Source organism: Vicugna pacos, chromosome 19 (assembly GCF_048564905.1).
Source record: "Vicugna pacos chromosome 19, VicPac4, whole genome shotgun sequence".
NCBI classification, from domain to species: domain Eukaryota; kingdom Metazoa; phylum Chordata; class Mammalia; order Artiodactyla; family Camelidae; genus Vicugna; species Vicugna pacos.
The window spans coordinates 25,232,202-25,249,587 of record NC_133005.1 but is presented as its reverse complement, the minus strand read 5'-3'; the positions used below and the strand labels follow the sequence as shown (position 1 = coordinate 25,249,587).

The following is a 17,386-nucleotide window of genomic DNA, read 5'->3' as shown; positions in this document are numbered from 1 at the left end:
GGTAGGGAGATGCATATAGTAAAGTTCTGAGTTCTGAGGAGCTCAGGGCAAAAGGAGGGATTAGAGTTAAAGAGCATCTCAAGAGGACAGGGCGATTTCTTCCCCTACATGCACCCTGCCAGCCACCTAGGTCAGGGAGATAAGGTGGGAGTTTGGCTAAAGTCAGGTTTCTTGCTTCATTTCTACACTCACTCTCCCTGACTGAGGAGCCAGGTGGTTAGCAATTCCCACCTCCTCCCCCATAGCCATTTGCCACCCCTCCCAATTCTGGTAGACGTGGATCAAGGATGCAACATGGAAGGCAACTTTAGCCTCTCCCTTCTTCAGGGTTAGAAGAGACTTTGCCCACACAGAGATCATCAGCCTAAGTCGCAGCTCCTAGTTCCTCAACACCCTGAGGGAAGGAAGGCCCCTCCCAGCAGCTAGAGCAAAGAAGACCCAAGAGCAAGAGGATCATATCCAGGGTAGGGCTTTGTGTGAGATCAGCTGGGTGTGTGCTGGGTGCTTGCTCACTAGGTTGGGGGTTGGGCCATGGGACCTGGGTGCGTGCGTGCGTGCGTGTGTGTGTGTGTGTGTGTGTGTGTGAAGGGGTTAGGGTTGCCCCCTCCCATCCCTTTTCCACTTGTCATCTGTGGTCTTTCTAAACACAGACCTTAACATTTCACTCCCTTGCCCAGAAAACCCCATACTGACTTCATTCTCTACAGCCTCCTCAGGCTTCTAGCTCTTCCCAAAAACCCTTCTCATAATTCATCTCGCTAGCTCCACTGGGCTGTCCAGGCAGCAGCTTCTTGATTACTCCACTCCCCCAGACCAGGCTAGGACCTGCGTGCTCCTGCACCAGCCCTTGGGGAAGGCTGCCCGAAAACACTAACACTGTGCTGTAACTGATATCCCCCTAGACAGCCCAGTGAACCTCCGGCAGACAGTCTCTGGTATAGATGAGGTACTCAAGCCTACGTGTCAGTTAAATGAATGAGGAGGAAGCAATGCCTACAGTCTGGCCAATCACTCTGTCTCAGCCAGTGGTTTTCAAGGACCCCTGGGCTTAGAGAAAATGTTTCAGAGGTTTTTCAAACAACTAAACATTTTCTACCAAGCCAGAAGGATTTAAACTACCCAAGGACCTGCATTCATTGCTTTTCCACATATGAGTTTATTTGAACCATGTACGGCTGCTAAAAAAGTTTTTAAACTACCTCAATGGACTGAAAACCCCAGCAACAGCCTGAGACCCTGACAACTCTGAGAGAGAGCTCTAATGAGATTTTTACCCTTGTCAGACCCCACTCTGTTTATGCCATCACAAGACCCCCACTGGTCTAACTCCTAGGGTCAATGAGAAAGGAAAGAAGGAACCAGTTCCTGGCTCCAACCTCCTGAGAATGTAATACAGAAAGTGATAGTAATTCTCTATTTGTGTTCTTTGAAAAGCTTTTGAACAGACATGCTAATAATGGCAGATCCAGATGAGCTAAGTCTCTTATATTTCCAAGACACAGTAACTCATCAGAACCTGAACAAAATTCAGCCAGACTGAGCTGTCTATCCCTCTTTCTTTCCTAACTACTGTCTGAACATGGACTAAGATATAACTGCATGTTCAGATGTCCTTGAGTGTTATCCCTTCACGTTGACCTTGTCTCGGGTACTGGTCTTCACTACTTCAGGAGATTCTTTAAAGAAAGGGATCATCTTGCATCTACTTTGGAATGGCCTTCTCCCCTCCTTTATTAGTAATTAAAACAAAACCCCAAAACTTGTTTCTCACACATGAAAAAAGATCAGAAAAGTCATTCTTGGGTCTGTTTTCATTTAAGACACAGAAAATTCTATGATTTAACTATGCAACCAAAGGGGGCAGAGAAATTCAGGCCAAAATTAACTCACAGAAGACCTGTGGGCTTATGAATTTTAAAACCCAAGAGAGAAGGGAAGTCAGCTCCTAAGAGCCTGGAGGCCAAACAAGTGGAGGGGGGAGTGCCTCTCGGCTTTGCTCCCCACTATACTGCCTGAGTTCTCTCCTGCTTCCCAGCAGAGAAGGAAAGCTGAGCAAACCCCATGCTGTGGATTTTCAGCTGGGCCTCCACCTCTCCAAGTTCCCAGCCTGGCCTGAGAATGCAAACAACTGGCTGAGAAGGGACTGAAAGTCCATAATCTGGCCCCTTTCCTATATTTATAAACAGTGGGAGGGAATCAGGAAAATTCTATGTCTACATAAATACACACAACCTCTCCTCTCTCAGCAAGAGGCAGACTCTCTCCTCCAAGCTGCCTTTCATAGCCCTTGTCTTTCTCCCTTGGATCCTAGTCACAATCCCTGATGCGCTGAGAGCCAAGACAGAGGACACACTTACTCATTTCTGTACTCCCAGCACAGAGCCCTACACTACTAGGTGTTTAGGAAACATATGTTGAGAGTAACAGAAGGGAAATATAATGGCCTCTGAGATTCTTAAATGGGCCAGAGTAAACAAATCCTGCTCTCTTCTCAAGTTCTGAGCTACTATAAAAATCATCAAGACTGCTGGAGTGCTGAAAGTGCTCAGTATCTCGATCTGGGTGGTGGTTACATGCTTGTATGCGCTTGTAAAAATTCACTAAACTGTACACTTAAGATTTGTCTGCTTTACCATAAATAAGTTACACTTCAATAAAAAGGAAAAAAAATCAAGAAACACCAAAAATCGCTATTTATATATGAACTCTTTCCCAAGTCTCTTTATAGACTTCCTAGTCCTCTAGAGTCCTGTAAAATGGACTTATTCTGATTCCTTGCACAGGAGGATCCTGCGAGGCAGGGAAAGACAGCCTGGTTATGTGGAGGGTCAGGAATATAGCAACAAAACCCTGGGGTTGTGATCCTCCATGCAGCCCAGTCTGCAAAACCACCAACAGCCAGTTATAACTCAAAAGAAAACAACCCTCTAAAATAGTAGCTGTTTGTTCCATCTCTCCTGTCAGCTGGCCTTCTTACATGGCAACTTTAGTTTTATTTTCAAAACCATTCTGGCAGGGTTGGGAAAATGCCACCACAGCATTTGTTGAGAAGCAGTGAGGCACAACTCACTGGAATGAAGAGATAGGAGCTACGGGTTCCAGCCCCAGGTTGGCTTTCATGATCTGTGTCACTTTTAACAGGTCACCTAACCTCTTTGGGCCTGGGATGTCCCTCTGTATACAGGACAGATGAGCTCTAAAGGAGTATGATTTTCCCAGAACTGTTTAGGAGACAAGAATGTAGTCTGAAGGTTAATAAAAGGGAGAGAACAGTTTTAATGGGAACTAGTACAGACTCGAGATTTTAAGGGCTTTTAAAGGCCTTAATTTAGAACCAGGTGGGTAAATGTCTTCCATATTCCTAAGAGGCTTAGCTGCTCATAGTGGTGCCAGGATTTACGCTAAGCACATGAGGCCTTTGCAGTGAAGTCTATGGCTCTCCCTGAGGCTCCCAGCGTCATCCACAACTGCCGTCCTAAAGAGCAGATTTAATTAAAATGACTTAAGTCAGGCCCCTAGTAGATGGTTCCTTTCTCTGCTCTCCTTACACAGGAGACAAATCCCCTGAGTCCCGTGGCTCCAAAGGTGGGCTGGTGAGGAAGTCAAGTCTTACCACAAGGAAGCACCCCTAGTATGCTTAACTGGTCAGTATTGGGCTTTTGTTCAGCATGGCTTGAGCCTGCTAAGCCCCAGCAGAAATCTGCAGCTCTCATTTGCCATAAAGCTGGCAGTCAAGTCAGAGGCAGATTACTGATCCAAGGAGGAGAGATGCCCTCTGGCATTTGTGCCGTTCGCCTGGACGGAGGCCCAGGGGAGCAGCTAAAAACCATTATTCAGCTCTGGCCTCTGAACCAGGAAATCAAAATGGAAAATGTACAGCACCTTCTACAAAATAGTCTGTCGCTGCCCTCGACTTTTACAACAAGCAGGGAGGTTCCCAAACTGTTAACAGACAAAATGAAAGCTGAGCTGCTCCACCTTTATACGTAGCAAAACTGCTTGGAGCAACACCTGGTTCTCTGGAGGATTTCTGTAATATGGCACTTGTTGACTCAGAGAACGTTAGAGCAGGAAGGAATCTTAGCATTCATTGACTCCATCCTTCTCATTTTATTGTTGAGAAAACAAAGACCCACAGTTGGGAAGGCACTTGCCCAAAGATACCAGTGAACAGGGTCAGAGCTAGAGCTGGGCTGCACAGTGTCTCTGAGTACTAGGGCTCTGCTTGGGCATCCTGGGTGGAGGAAGCACTTAGGGAAAAGGAAAGCTAACAGGAGGCTGGGAGCTCAGTACACAGAGAGGAAAACAAAGAGTACTAGGATAATTTAATTTGTGACTAGGATAGCAGAATCCAGGCCGAACTTGAAATGCATGGCCTCAGAAACAGAGGTCCTTGTCATTAGCCAAAGGAAATAACTAGCTCTCTCTTGGCTCAAAGATAAACATAAAGGAATGATTAAATAACCTCAAAGATCACAACTCAGGGGGAGGGTATAGCTCAGTGGTAGAGTCCGGGGTCAATCACCAGTATCTCCATTAAAAAGAAAGAAAGAAAAAGACAGGAAAGAAAGGAAAGGAAAGGAAGGAAGGAAGGAAGGAAGGAAGAAAAGAAAAGAAAAAAACCTAATCACTTCCCCCAAAAAAAGGAAAGAAAAAGAAAAAAAAAAAAAACAGATGACAGCTAATTAAGTGAGCCAGCCAGGCAGCTGGGGATGAAACGCACACTATGAGGCAGCAAAGGACCTGATAATAAATCATCTAATCATATAATAAATGAGGCTAGGCCAAGCTGGTTTAGGTAGGAAATATTTATTTGCCTGCTTACCTTCAGAATGTAAACTGAGATACTCTCCGAGTGGATAAAAGCTGCTATTCTGCCTCGACCCAGCTGCCCAGGAAGTGCTGGGCTCCAGAAAAAGCAGAAGGGAACCAGGAAGAAGTAATGAGAAAAAGTGTGGTAAGCCACCAGTCCTCCCTTATAAGGGACCAGCCCCTCTACCCACTTCATTCCCTCAAGCAATAATGAGTAGAAAGCCTACCAACGGGAAACTTCACCCGGGTGCTGCAGGAAGACGGCTGCTGGTCCACAGCCTACCTTTCCACCTCTCATTCCACCTGAGCCACACCCCATAATCCCCCTACTCCTCCCACATACACACACAGCATATGCCAATCTCAGCACCTTGGCTCCCACAATCCTCTCTGCCCAGAATGACCCTAACCCCTTCTTGTCCCAAACCCCATTCATCTGTATCCCATACAGTCCATTCACATGGAGTCTCTCACAATGGACACTCAAAATGTTGACTGAATTGGGTGGAACTTAATCTAACAACTGTTTTCCTTTTCCACCATCATCTGACAGAAACAAATAGCTCCCACCCTAGGATGCCAACCAGAGTCCCAGCTCCTAAGCCCAGAGCAGCGGGCTCTCTTTCAAGGACAATTTGTGTGGCCTGGCCTCTCTGCCTCTTCCCTCTGAAATAAGGAAGCTCGTCAGAGAAGCTGAGTGCCTCAAGATGAGAGACGTTGGAAACACAGATTCCCAAGTTCAAGGCCATTATTTTAAACTCCCCTTAGACCCATGCACCATTTACCAACTAATGCTAAGAACTTAAAGCTTGTTTCCAGCCAAATGCCTCTTCTTTTATCACAAATGCCCCAGTGTGTAGCTGTTGAGAGCTGCACTGAGGACTCTGGGTAGCTTGTTGGCTTTTTATTTCCACAGAGTGTGGAGATTTCCATCTCGAGTGTGGCGATAGTTCATGGTTTCAGGAAAAGCCTGGAGTTTCAGGCCTGCTGTTCTCTCAAATCTCCTGGTATAATGCATCAATTGGTTCCCAACTTATGGTTGTGAGCCCATGGGGTTCACAGCTATCACTCCACTGCTCTGTGAATGTGCCGACCCAGCACTGCCTGTGCACTAAATGATGAATATTTCACACAATAATAAAAACAACACTTGACCACCTACTACCATTCATGTCAGACACAGTCCTAGGACAGAGGCACAAAACAGTGGGTATTCAATAAATACTGGTTGAAGAGGATTATGTACCTTCTCAATGAATCAGTATTAAAAGTGCAACTATTATCATATGATTGTGCTGGATATTTTTTGGATTAGATAAGAGTCCTCCAGCCTAGAAAGACTGAGAGCCTCTGGGTTGATGGGAGTCCTGGGTGGGAAAGATTCAGGTCTGACACCTAGTACTAGTCAGACTCCCAGAAAACAGAGCCAGGAGGCCCTGAGCTGTCTCGAGATCTTGGTTTCCTCAGCAGAACAACAAAAAGGTAGGATTAAAAGCACTCTACCAGGTCCTCCCAGCTTTGCTCTTTAACACTCCTCACCCTTAGGCCAACCTCTGAAGCTCTGGAGCTATACCTGTGTGGCTTCACCAGCCCTAGAATTCTCAACCCTAGGTTCTCAACTGCAGGAGCTTTTGTCCCCCAGGGACATTAGGCAGTGTTTGGAGACATTTTTGATTGTCACAACTCGGGGCAGGAGGTGCTATGGATCTCTAGTGAGTAGACGCCAAGGGTGCTGCTAACCATCCTGCAATGCTCAGGATAGCTCCCCACAACGAAGAATTATCTGGTCCAAAATGTCAACAGTGCCAAGGTTGAGAAGAAACACTGCTCTACAGGCCACTGAGAAAAGGAGCTTACTGAAGTAAAGAAATGGAAACTAGGCTGGGAAATGCACAATGCTGATGTTGTAGCTGACCGTGAGTGAATGAATACAGTGAATAAAGGCTCTCAAACCATTCCAGACACGTACAGTCTCCTCTCCTTCTTCTCTCTGGCACTAGTCCCACTGTGTTTAAGATGATCTAGTCACTCTAAGAACCCACAATCTTGTCCTCCTCAACCCAACCCATAGCCATTATTGACACAGAGCCTTTCAAGACTGAGCATAAGTAAGAGGCAGCCAGGATGGTGCACGATGTGGCAGAAAAGCACTAGACTTGGAATCTAATGAAGGTTAGCCTTGACTCAGGCCCTAGAGAAACCACTTAATTGCTTTAAGCCTTAGTTTACTCCTCTGCAAAATGGGTTAAAATCACATTTTGCCCTATCTACCTAATAAAGCTTCTCTGAGTTTCAAAATAAGATCATGGATGTGAAAGTGTTTGGGAAGCCATAAACCCCAGCAGAAATGTGAAGTATTCCCCTGCAGAATAACAGGTGCTCACACTGTGGAAGGAATATTGTAAAAATTAATTTCCAATAACAAAATTTTGTAAGTTATAAGCACTCAAGGTTATGGAGTCCTGGACCCACAGAACATCCAAGATATTAGGGCCCACTGTGATGCAGCCCACCCCAGGATGCCCAAGGCTTCCTGAATCAGCCCAGTGACTCAGGTAATCTGAACCCTGGCTTTCTTATGCCTAAATTGGTAGTGGTCAACGGGGAATGAGAGTAATACCACATAAAACACGGGGGTGTTGAAAAGCTCAAACGTGATCAGGTTTGTAAAGTGCATGGCACTTCCCAAAAATGGAGCGAATGTTTTCATTTTCTGAAGATTTTTCTCCTGAAAAATTTTTTTTTGCTTTGAAATATAATTTTGGGGGAATGATGAAAATAACTTAAGAAAAGGTGTTTCTATAATGCCATTTGTCCTTTATACCTCCAAAATTACCTCTAAAATCTAAGCATGAGAAGGGCTGTCAGCAGCTACCAGCCCTGTCTTCTAAGAGAAACAAACTGAATGCCAGGCTGATATCAGGTCTCTCTTTGGACATGGCCGCAGAAGGCTTGAGAGCCCATTACAACTCAACATCCAAATCTTCTAACTCCAGACTTACCACTTACTGCCCTTGTGCAAGATTCTAAAAGGAGAAAATGCTCTGGAGAGGTGAAAACAACTGATCCAGCTGATGGAGAATTAAGAAACTAATCTAATGTACTCTGGGGACATTGAGCTGATCAAACTCCTCACCCAAATGGGGAGCCTTTCAGGTGGCCTCATCTAAGTAGCAACTCCTCTTCAAACCTCTGCAGAGAATAGTAGCCAGGCTACCCACATGTGCAAGTCTTATTTTTGCTTTTACAAGTATCAGGTCTTCTACAGATTACAAACAAAGAAATTACAGTCCCTGCTCAGATAGTAAAGAATCCACTCCTCAGGTTTATTCTTTTTGTAGGAAATGAGACAATTGTAAAAGCAAATTTGTAATAATTATCAGAATAAGCTGTACTTTAAATTTAATATTCTAAAGCTAATTATTTTATGACTAAACTAAGTTAAACATTTATCCATCTTTATGTCCCTGCCAAAGGGGCTTCTGATTCAAATAAATCACTTTTGAAAAGTACTGCATACATTTCCATGTTCCTCGCTTTTCTTTCTCAAAACTTTTCCTATTAATTCAAAATTTCAAGCAGTCATACATTTCGAGTTCCCTAATGCTCTAACATTTTGTTATTCTCCAAAATAACTAATAAGACACAGGTTCAAGCAACATAAGCACATGCAGAGCTGTTCTGACTCCCTCCACTGCATATCGTATACTCCCAAGTCTGAATATTCATCTAGAACAGATTACACTGTACCCTGATTATATCTGTTTACTTGTCTGTCACTCTGGCTAGACTGAGAGCATCTAGGAGGCAATGACCTGTCTCCATCTGCATTTACCCAGTAAACCAGCACAGTATCTGGCACACAGCTCAAGTTAAGATATGCTTATCAAATGAACTGGTGAATGAAGTACAAATTTCTAGCAACCTTCTTTTAAAATGGGCCGTCTGAAATGAAATGCAAATGTCTATCTATGCAGCACTAAGACCAAAAAAAAAAAACTGGAATCTCAACATTAGAGTCCCAAAACAGTGCACAATATCCAAATCCATTTCAAAATCCCTACTTTTCTTTTCTCAAATATACTACTCTTGACTCAGCACAGCTAAATGAAAGCAAAACTTCTGCAACCTCCTGTTGTAACTCTAGAGCTGAGGTGGTATCATATACCCAACATGAACTGTTTACACCCAGCCCCCACCACCACCCCACCCACCCTGCAGCTGTCTACTCCTTTAAGGACTAATGCAAACAATTACATTGTCATCGTCAACCCTAAACTGGGGTAAATCTCCTAAATTCAAATCTCCGCCAAGCTACATTTAGGGTATTTTTGTGATTGGCACTTATGGCCAATTTTGGAATTTAATTACTGCTGTCCAAGGTTTATCGCCCACTGGGAGTGGGCCTCCAGAGAGCAGGATCATAAGGCAGGGCCTCCTACTCCAGCAAGAAACCCTGATTGGGTGAATATCTGAACTGCTTTGGGACTCACAGAGCCTCCTGGTTCTGAGCAAATTCAAGTGCCCTGATTGTTCAATGGGAGGAAACTTTCCTCAGCAGGCTGTGCCAAGCCCTAGGCCAAGTATCCTAAGCCACCTGGTGCTAGACGCTGGTTTATTATTTATTTATTTATTCATTTGGTTTTTTGAGGGTGAAAAAGAGGCAACAAAACTCTTTCCTAGGTTTTAACTCAATTAGGAATCTCTGCTCAAAAACTATCACCCTAAAATCCAGAAAACTGTCATTTTATAGAGTCGAATAGGGCAGGCTTGATGATGGAATTTCCTGTTTCATCATCCCACCTCATTCCCTCTCCCCTAGTTAAGAAACTCCTTACATTTTCTAGCTTTATTTTATCCATAAGCTCCTGAAAGAAACACTTTACCTAGGATGGTTCTAAGACTCCAGTCAGAGAATATATGGGCTATTTAGTTGTGATAACTTTTTTCTCTGAAGGAGCCACATATCTGTTCAACTGTGGATCCACTGGGCCAGGCTGTGTCTTTTCCACTGCCTGGAAATCCACATGGTATCTCAGATGGCTCCTAACACAGAACAGGCACTCAAAGAACATCTGTTCCTCCTGACGCAGAAGACCAGTGGATCAGAACAGTACTAGCACCGTATAAACAAAACAGCAAACAGCCAAAACGCTACTGAACCAAGAAATCAGAACTCACTGAAAAGTAATTTCTAGGAAAAAGATATGACTTAAAAATGTTTCATTTCCTAGCCCACTCCAGGTGGACTAACTCCTCTTCACCTGGGGTCCTTATGGCACTGTACATAAGCTCATTGGGGAGAAATTCTTTCTTCATCAACTGGTCCTACCACACAGTGGTGCTCCCTGAGGATGGGAACCACCCATACCTTATTACCAGGGTGGCCAGTGCCTGACAACCAGTGGGTCCTCAAGACTGACAACTTGACTGAATGCTTGTCAGTTATCCAGATGGCTGGCTTCTTTCATGAAGAAGGCTGCTATCCCATCAGCAGGACATGTGCTTCAAGTTCTTTTTCAAGGGAAGGCAGACTTCCACTGAATCCTCCATTCATTCTGTGGCCTCATCAGATTACTGAAGGTATTTGGGAAAAGGCTGAGCTGGATAAGAAGTCAAGCTTTGAACCACAAAAGGAGTGAGCAAATTAACCAGGGAGACAGCATCCCTGAGTGTCCAGGAGAGAATACTGGCATGGACATACGAAAAATGCCCAAGTTCTCATGTAATCCCCAAAATAACTGCAGAAAGGTGTCTCTCAAACTTTAATGTGCATACAAACCATCTGGGGATCTCATAAAAATGCAGGTTCTGCTTCAGTAAGTCTGGTAGGGCCTGAGAGTCTGCATTTCTAACAATTTCAAAATGTTCACTTTGAGTAGCAAAGTTTTTTGTTGTTGTTTTGTATTTTTAATTGAAGTATAATTGACTTACAACACTATATTAGTTCCAGGTACATGCATAGTGATTCAATATTTCTATATATGATGAAACAACCACCATGATATGTCTAGTTATCATCTGTCACTATACAGAGTTATTACAGTATAACTGACTATATTACCCTGCTGTACCTTTCCTCCGCCTGACTCATTTTATAAATGAAAGTTTGCACCTTTTAATCTCCCTCACCTATTTCACTCATGCCTCACACCCTTCCCCTTCTGGCATCCACCTGTTCGTTCTTTGTACGAGTAGCAAAGATGTATAGTAAATATTGTATCCTGTTTTTGCAGCTGAAGAAGCCGATGCTCAGATGCAGGAGACTTTCACTAGCAAGTGGCAGAGATGGAATGTGAACTCGGGTCTTCTGATCCTAAACCCAGAGCCTTGTCCGCTATACCATACCACTAACCTTTTGAGCTAAACATCCAGGACCATAAAGATGTATAGCTTTCCTGCATCCCGCAAATAAGCCCTCCTGCCAGCTTTGCCACGTAAGGAAGAGGGAGGAGGGAAAGCTAAAAAAGAAGCTATGCGAGAATCAAGCCAGTCAGATGTTCTTGTTAAGAACTTAAATCATTCAATCCTTCAGCTAAGACTCCTTAAGAAGGGCCAAACTTTAGGGGTTCCTAGACGCTAGCTCCTTTACTAATGAAAGGCCCCAGGAAGGTGTAATTGTTTAAAAAAAAAAAGGTCTAGTGATATAGGATTATCAGGGCCATACAGCACACAGAACCAAATTAATTTCTAAACAAATGGTTAGTCCTGAGTGTTCTGGGCTGTGCTGCTCAGACACTGGCAGGCATCGTTAGAGTGGTCAGCTCTTCCCACTCCACACCATATGAGCAATATTGATGAACAGAAGCACATCCAGAGGAGGGTAACAAGGGAAGAACAGAAATACCAGGCAACGAAGAGTCAATGGGACAGAGATCTGTCTCAAGGAAATGCAGTTTGAGACATAAGCCCCACTTTCCTTGATCTGTTTTGTCAGAGGGGAATTAGACCCATTCTCTGTGGCCCCAAGAGGCAGAATTAACAACCTGTTTTACCAATGGAAGAAAACAGTTTACCACTGTCTAGTGTCAGATCTGGGATTTGCCCCTAAGCCTTCTAACACCAAGCCCAAACTGCTTCCCTACAGAGCTACCACCCTAACCTGTACTGGAGGGAGGCACTACAGGAAGACATATCTCAGTTCCAAGTAAGAAAGGTGATTTTATAGTTAGAGCTGTCCAAAGACAGACTACGCTGTAGCATGGCAGGATAGAGCACCTAATACAAATCCCAGCAGCAGAGGGTTCAATCAGAGGTTAATCGCGTGGCAGGAATACTGCAAAGGGAATGTGGGCATTGGATGGGTGACCAGATGAGATGAACCTGCCACCACTCAGAGATGAATTAATCTCTTCCTACTGTATTTTCCTCTAACACTTCATTTGTACACTGTTTGCCTTTTATCAGTTACTCAGCCATGTGTGTGCTGTCTTCACTGAACTGTGAGCCTTTGTAGTGTCTTATTCACCTATATATCCCTTATTGTGCCGAGGACTATATCTGGGAAACCAAGAAAACACTTACGTGCTTCCCCTGTGCCAGGCACTCTGCTAGGCACTTTAGATACATCAGCTTATTCCATATCCTCACAAGAACCCAAAGAAGTATTGTTATTACTCCATTTATAGACAGAGAAACAGACTCGGGGAAGACAACTGCCATAGTATTGCTGATGAGCGGTGAAGCTGGCGCTCTAACTGGGAATCTTCTACCTACGTCATCATGCTGTCTTCTTCCTAGAAGCAACTCAACAAATGTCTGCTAACTTAAAGCAAACACCTTAAAAACAGGCCAGTATATATCTGTTGTTTTTTCCTGTCACTAAGCTCAAATTTTCCTTCTAATTATATAACCATCCATCCTCAAAATGACCAATCTAAAAGTATTGCTGTTTTTGGATATCCTCTCTCTCTTACTTTTTAAAGACAGTGGCACAGAACAAAACACAAACCCTTTCTACCCAAAGGAATTCCTCAAGGCCCCAAGAACTCTACCTCCTCCTCCCAGTTGGCCTTGGCTCCATCTCAGGGCTCTGGACCACTGTAAATAAATCAGATCCTGGCTTTCTGCCCCAGAGATGCATGGTTCACACGCATCTTCAGAGGTTGTTCTCCAGAACCTTGCTCTCCACACTCAGACCTGACTCAGGGCAACTCAGAATTTCCCTGAGCAAAACTGTCTAGCTCAAAGGTCCTCACATTTAGCTAAGCTTTCAAACAAAGTCTATCTTGAATTTCAAATCACATTAGAATCACTTAAAAATATTTAATCTCCCTGCCAAATGGGGCAAAAAAAGATTCTGTAATTTGAATCAAAGGCGCTAGCATGTTTGGACAGCCAACACATAAGGCCTCTCTGACACTCCATCTGTCTTAAGAAGTAAACCAAAGCCAATCTGGCCAACCAATTCTTAAACAAGAAACTTAAGCGTCACCAAGGGAAATCCTCTTTCCCTAGGGAAACTGCTCAGTTCCCTAGTGGGTTTTTGGTTTTCCTTCCCTGGCCTCTGGGACAGGAGATTCTGCTGGCACATGTACCATTAGTTGCTGTGCTTTTCATCCTGATACCTTGATCGCAAAGAAACAAAAAGCCATGCTCATTATAAATTTAACTTATTGAGATGCCTTCTCACAGGCTAATGTTTTAGAGCAACTTTATTAAACATGAGAGAGCCACACTGGCTCCAGTAATGAGCAGAACTTAATGAAGATATACTTCCCATGAGCACCTGGCCTCTCTGCATCCATCACTTTCAACTGAACCTAAATTAACCTGTAAATGAACTGATTTGCATCCATAAATCCAACAGAAATGTACCATTGTAGGGTGAGATACCACATCTCCATTTCCCAATCTCACACAATTCTCTTGTTAAACTAAAATAGGATCCTTTCTACATCCTGTTTTCATCTTTATTAAAATGGGAAAAAAGGAAAATCTGAACCACCTAGGGTAGATATTTCATAACTAGTTATAATGACTTAAGAAGAATCGAATCTTTGATAATTGATCATCTTTTAGGGAGAAAACCAATAGGGCACTGTTTGGAAAGGTACCTAAGTTGGAGAGAAATTTGTCAGTTCACCTAGACTGCTATCCTGGTTCCCACCTAGTTCTCAGTGAAAGAACTTTTCCACTTGACAACCAAACCAAAGAAGTCTGTTCAATGATAATTTTATCAGAAAAAGGAAGAAAAGCATACTTACTCAATATCCACAATGTGCCATACTCTTTCATATATTTATTTTGGCTAATCCTCACCACAGTCATGTGAGACGAGTATTATTTCCGCCTGATAGAAAAGGAAATATTTAAGCAGCTTGGATGGCAGGGCCTGTGTCTGGTTTCTCTATATTCCCAGCACTAAGCTCCCAGCACTCAGCATGGGACCTAAGCCTGCCACATGCTTAAGGATGAATACATGACTAAAGGAAAGGAAAAGAAATCTGGAAATATATGCAATCCAAATTTTACTCTACACCCCAACTGAAACAACTGCCTAGAACATATATGCCCAATGCAAATAATCTACTTGAGCTGCAGAGATTTGTTCCAAAGGACAGTTTATCATCTTTCCAATGTGTATGCCACAAAGACAGCATCCCCATTTAGCTACACACTTCACAGGGCAGGGCCTGGTCCTGTCTCACTTCTTTTTCCCTGACTCAGCACCACACCTTGCACAAGTGGGTGTTTAATGAGCTCAGCGATGATGTAGGTCACAATGATGCCTTCAGCCATCATAATAAACAGAACACAAGATGGCCACAGTCACCAGAAGAACTGGTCTCTGAGTTGAGTTAAATTCTCTCCCCAACCTCATTTTCCTCTCTGTACAATGGTAATAGCAGAACATACTCTCAAGATTGTTTGCATTTGTTTAATATATACTTACTGAGCCAGGCACCATGCTAGGTGTGAAGGACACAGCGATGAACACAACTATCACATCCTGCCTCATGGGGCTCAAGCTCAGTGGATAGCCTCAGACTCATACAGAAAAAGGAGTTTTACAAACTTCAAAGGACTCACAATTATAAACTATTGTTTCTCCTCTGTTATCGAACTTGGTTAATGGCATCACCATCTACCCACTGTCTGTGTAAATCGACAACTCCTTTCTCTCCTTCCTCATGCCCACAGTTCCAGTTAATCACCAAGCTCCTTCTGATTCCCCTTCAGAAAAGTCTCTGATAGGTATTACTTCTCATCTGGTTTTCTATGCTTCTACTCTAAGCCCTTTGTTCCCACCTGAACAGTCTCCTTGTAATAATGATAATGGCAACCATTTATTGATCACTTACCATATGGCAGGCATTCTGCTAAGAGTTTTGTATGTATAACATAATTTAGTCCAGTAAGGTAGATACTAGTACCCCTATTTATAGGGGAGGAATCTGACGTACAGAGTAACCTGCCTGAGACACACACAAAGCTACAGCTCAAATTCATGAGATTCTACCCTTATTCCTTACTGGATCCCTGCCTCTAGTCCCTTCCTGGTCAGTCGACACTCCTTCCTTTATGCTGCTGCTGCAGTGCTCTTTCAAAAATCCAAGCTCATCTGTCTCTTCCGCTTTAAAATGGCTCCTCACCACCTCCTGGTCGAGGTCTAAAGGCTACAGGTCACACCCCAGTGTTATCCTTCTGCTGTCCTGCCCCACAGTCTCCTACCAGGAGATGCTCTCACTTGGAGCTCCCCAAACTTCTTGCTGATCCACTTCACATCTCCCTCTTCCACCAAGTTGCCTTTGCCCTTTCCCCTCCACACAAGAACCTTCTCCTCTGCAGCCTGAGCCCCGCTTACACAATCATGTTTCAGCGCTGACTGGTATGTTTCCTTCCCTCCCTCCCTCTCTTCCTCCTCCTCCTCCCCTTCTCTCTTTCTCTCTCTCTCTCTCTCACACAAACTAACTCAAAACACACACACACACACTCTTCCAATCCTGAGTCCCTGGAGGGCAGGCACAGTGTATTTTCATCTCTGATTCTCCAAGTTCCAACACAGTATCGAGTCAATAAGTGACTAAATGAATGGTATGCTGCAGTGTTAACACCTCATAGCACTAGCCCTGTAAGCAAATAAGACTGTTCCCCCAGAGGACACTAAAAAGAAGGGCAGTAGCTCGTGTCCTCTCAGGTAACCTCAAGAAGACAGACTGCTTTCCAAAAAGTTATTATAACTAACAGATTGGTCGGTGCTCCACAGTCTGCTGGCAGCCTCTCTCCAAGCCTCTTGAAAGCCAATTCAATCACCTCTAAATCTGCAGAAAGGAAACTAGCTCCAGACCAAAAGACCACAGGAGACTTGCCCTCTCAGATGGGAGATGATGTAAACTGACGCCCTCCTCCACCCTGCTATGGGCAGAGCATTCCCAAATGCGGTCAGCGTAAAAACACTGACTCTAATTACAGTGAACAACAGAGGATCCTGACTGAGGAAGAGTCATCAAAGAAAAAAGCTAGAGACAGCAAAATCTAACCCTGCTCTCCATCTCCAGAGCTACAACTTCCAGGAGTCCAGGCCACAAAATGCATGACTCCAACTGTCCTCACCAGTCTCCCTCTCACCCTCCACAGTTCTACTTTCCAAAGAGTGGCCAAATGGTGTTTTTAAAATTATGTCAATGATTAGAATATGCGTAACACTCTCCAACCGCTTTCCATCCACTTGGAATAAAATCTAAACTTTTTACCAGAAAGTTCAAGGTCCACTCCACACCCACTTATTTTATATCACTCCCCTCTTCAATTGCTACATTCCAGAAAAAGAAGTCTTCTGTTTCTTAAAATAGGCCACCCTCTGGGCCTTTTCCTATGCTGTTTGTCTGAAAGGCCTCTCCCTTAGATTTCTACAGAGCTGGTAACGTCTCAAGGTTCAAACTTGACCTTTTTAAAGAGGACTTCCCTGACCACTCTGCCTAAAGTGGCACCCCTTCCCACCCCAGCACTCTTCTTCAGATTTTTTTTTTGACACTCTTCACCACCAGACACTATTTTCATTTATTTTCCTGTCTTCTCTCTCATTAGGGTAGAAGCTGTGTTTTGTTCATTCACCCTGTGAATACAGCATGTGCAATAAGCCCCCAAAAGAATTTCCAGAGTATCTGTTGACTATTAGCAAAGAAGCATCCTCAGAATGAGTTATTCTGCTCTGTTAGAATGGCAAAAACATCTATTTAACCCCTACTATGTGCTGGGCACTGTAAATCCATGATCTTCCTTTCAGAGGTAAATCCACTAGCTCAAGGTCACATAGCTAGTGACTTGCAGACTTCTGAGTTAAATACTTGTTTGTACAGCTCCTAAACCCAACCTCACTCTGTGGTTCACTATCATATTGTCATAACAACGAGAAAAAAACCCCAAAATTTTCTAAGTTTTTCTACAGTTATTAAAGCATTTTCACATTCACCTCACTTAAGAAAAATACAAAGCTCTTGCCCAGAAAGCCATATAACAGGAAGAGAAGTGCCTCAGAGTTCAATATCCCCGCCCTGAACCACAGTAGTGGGAACTGGGGAGGAGTCAGAGCCAATCGAGGAATGGAATCCTTTCTGGTACACAGGGATGG

The 17,386-nt window shown here is 43.8% G+C and overlaps 1 protein-coding gene across 1 annotated transcript in view; it reads right to left on the bottom strand.

Annotated features, from left to right (window-relative positions):
- Nucleotides 1-17,386, bottom strand: part of CHMP4B (charged multivesicular body protein 4B) — a 37,029-nt gene that overhangs the window by 18,551 nt on the left and 1,092 nt on the right. The gene's annotated exons all lie outside the window — the stretch shown is intronic.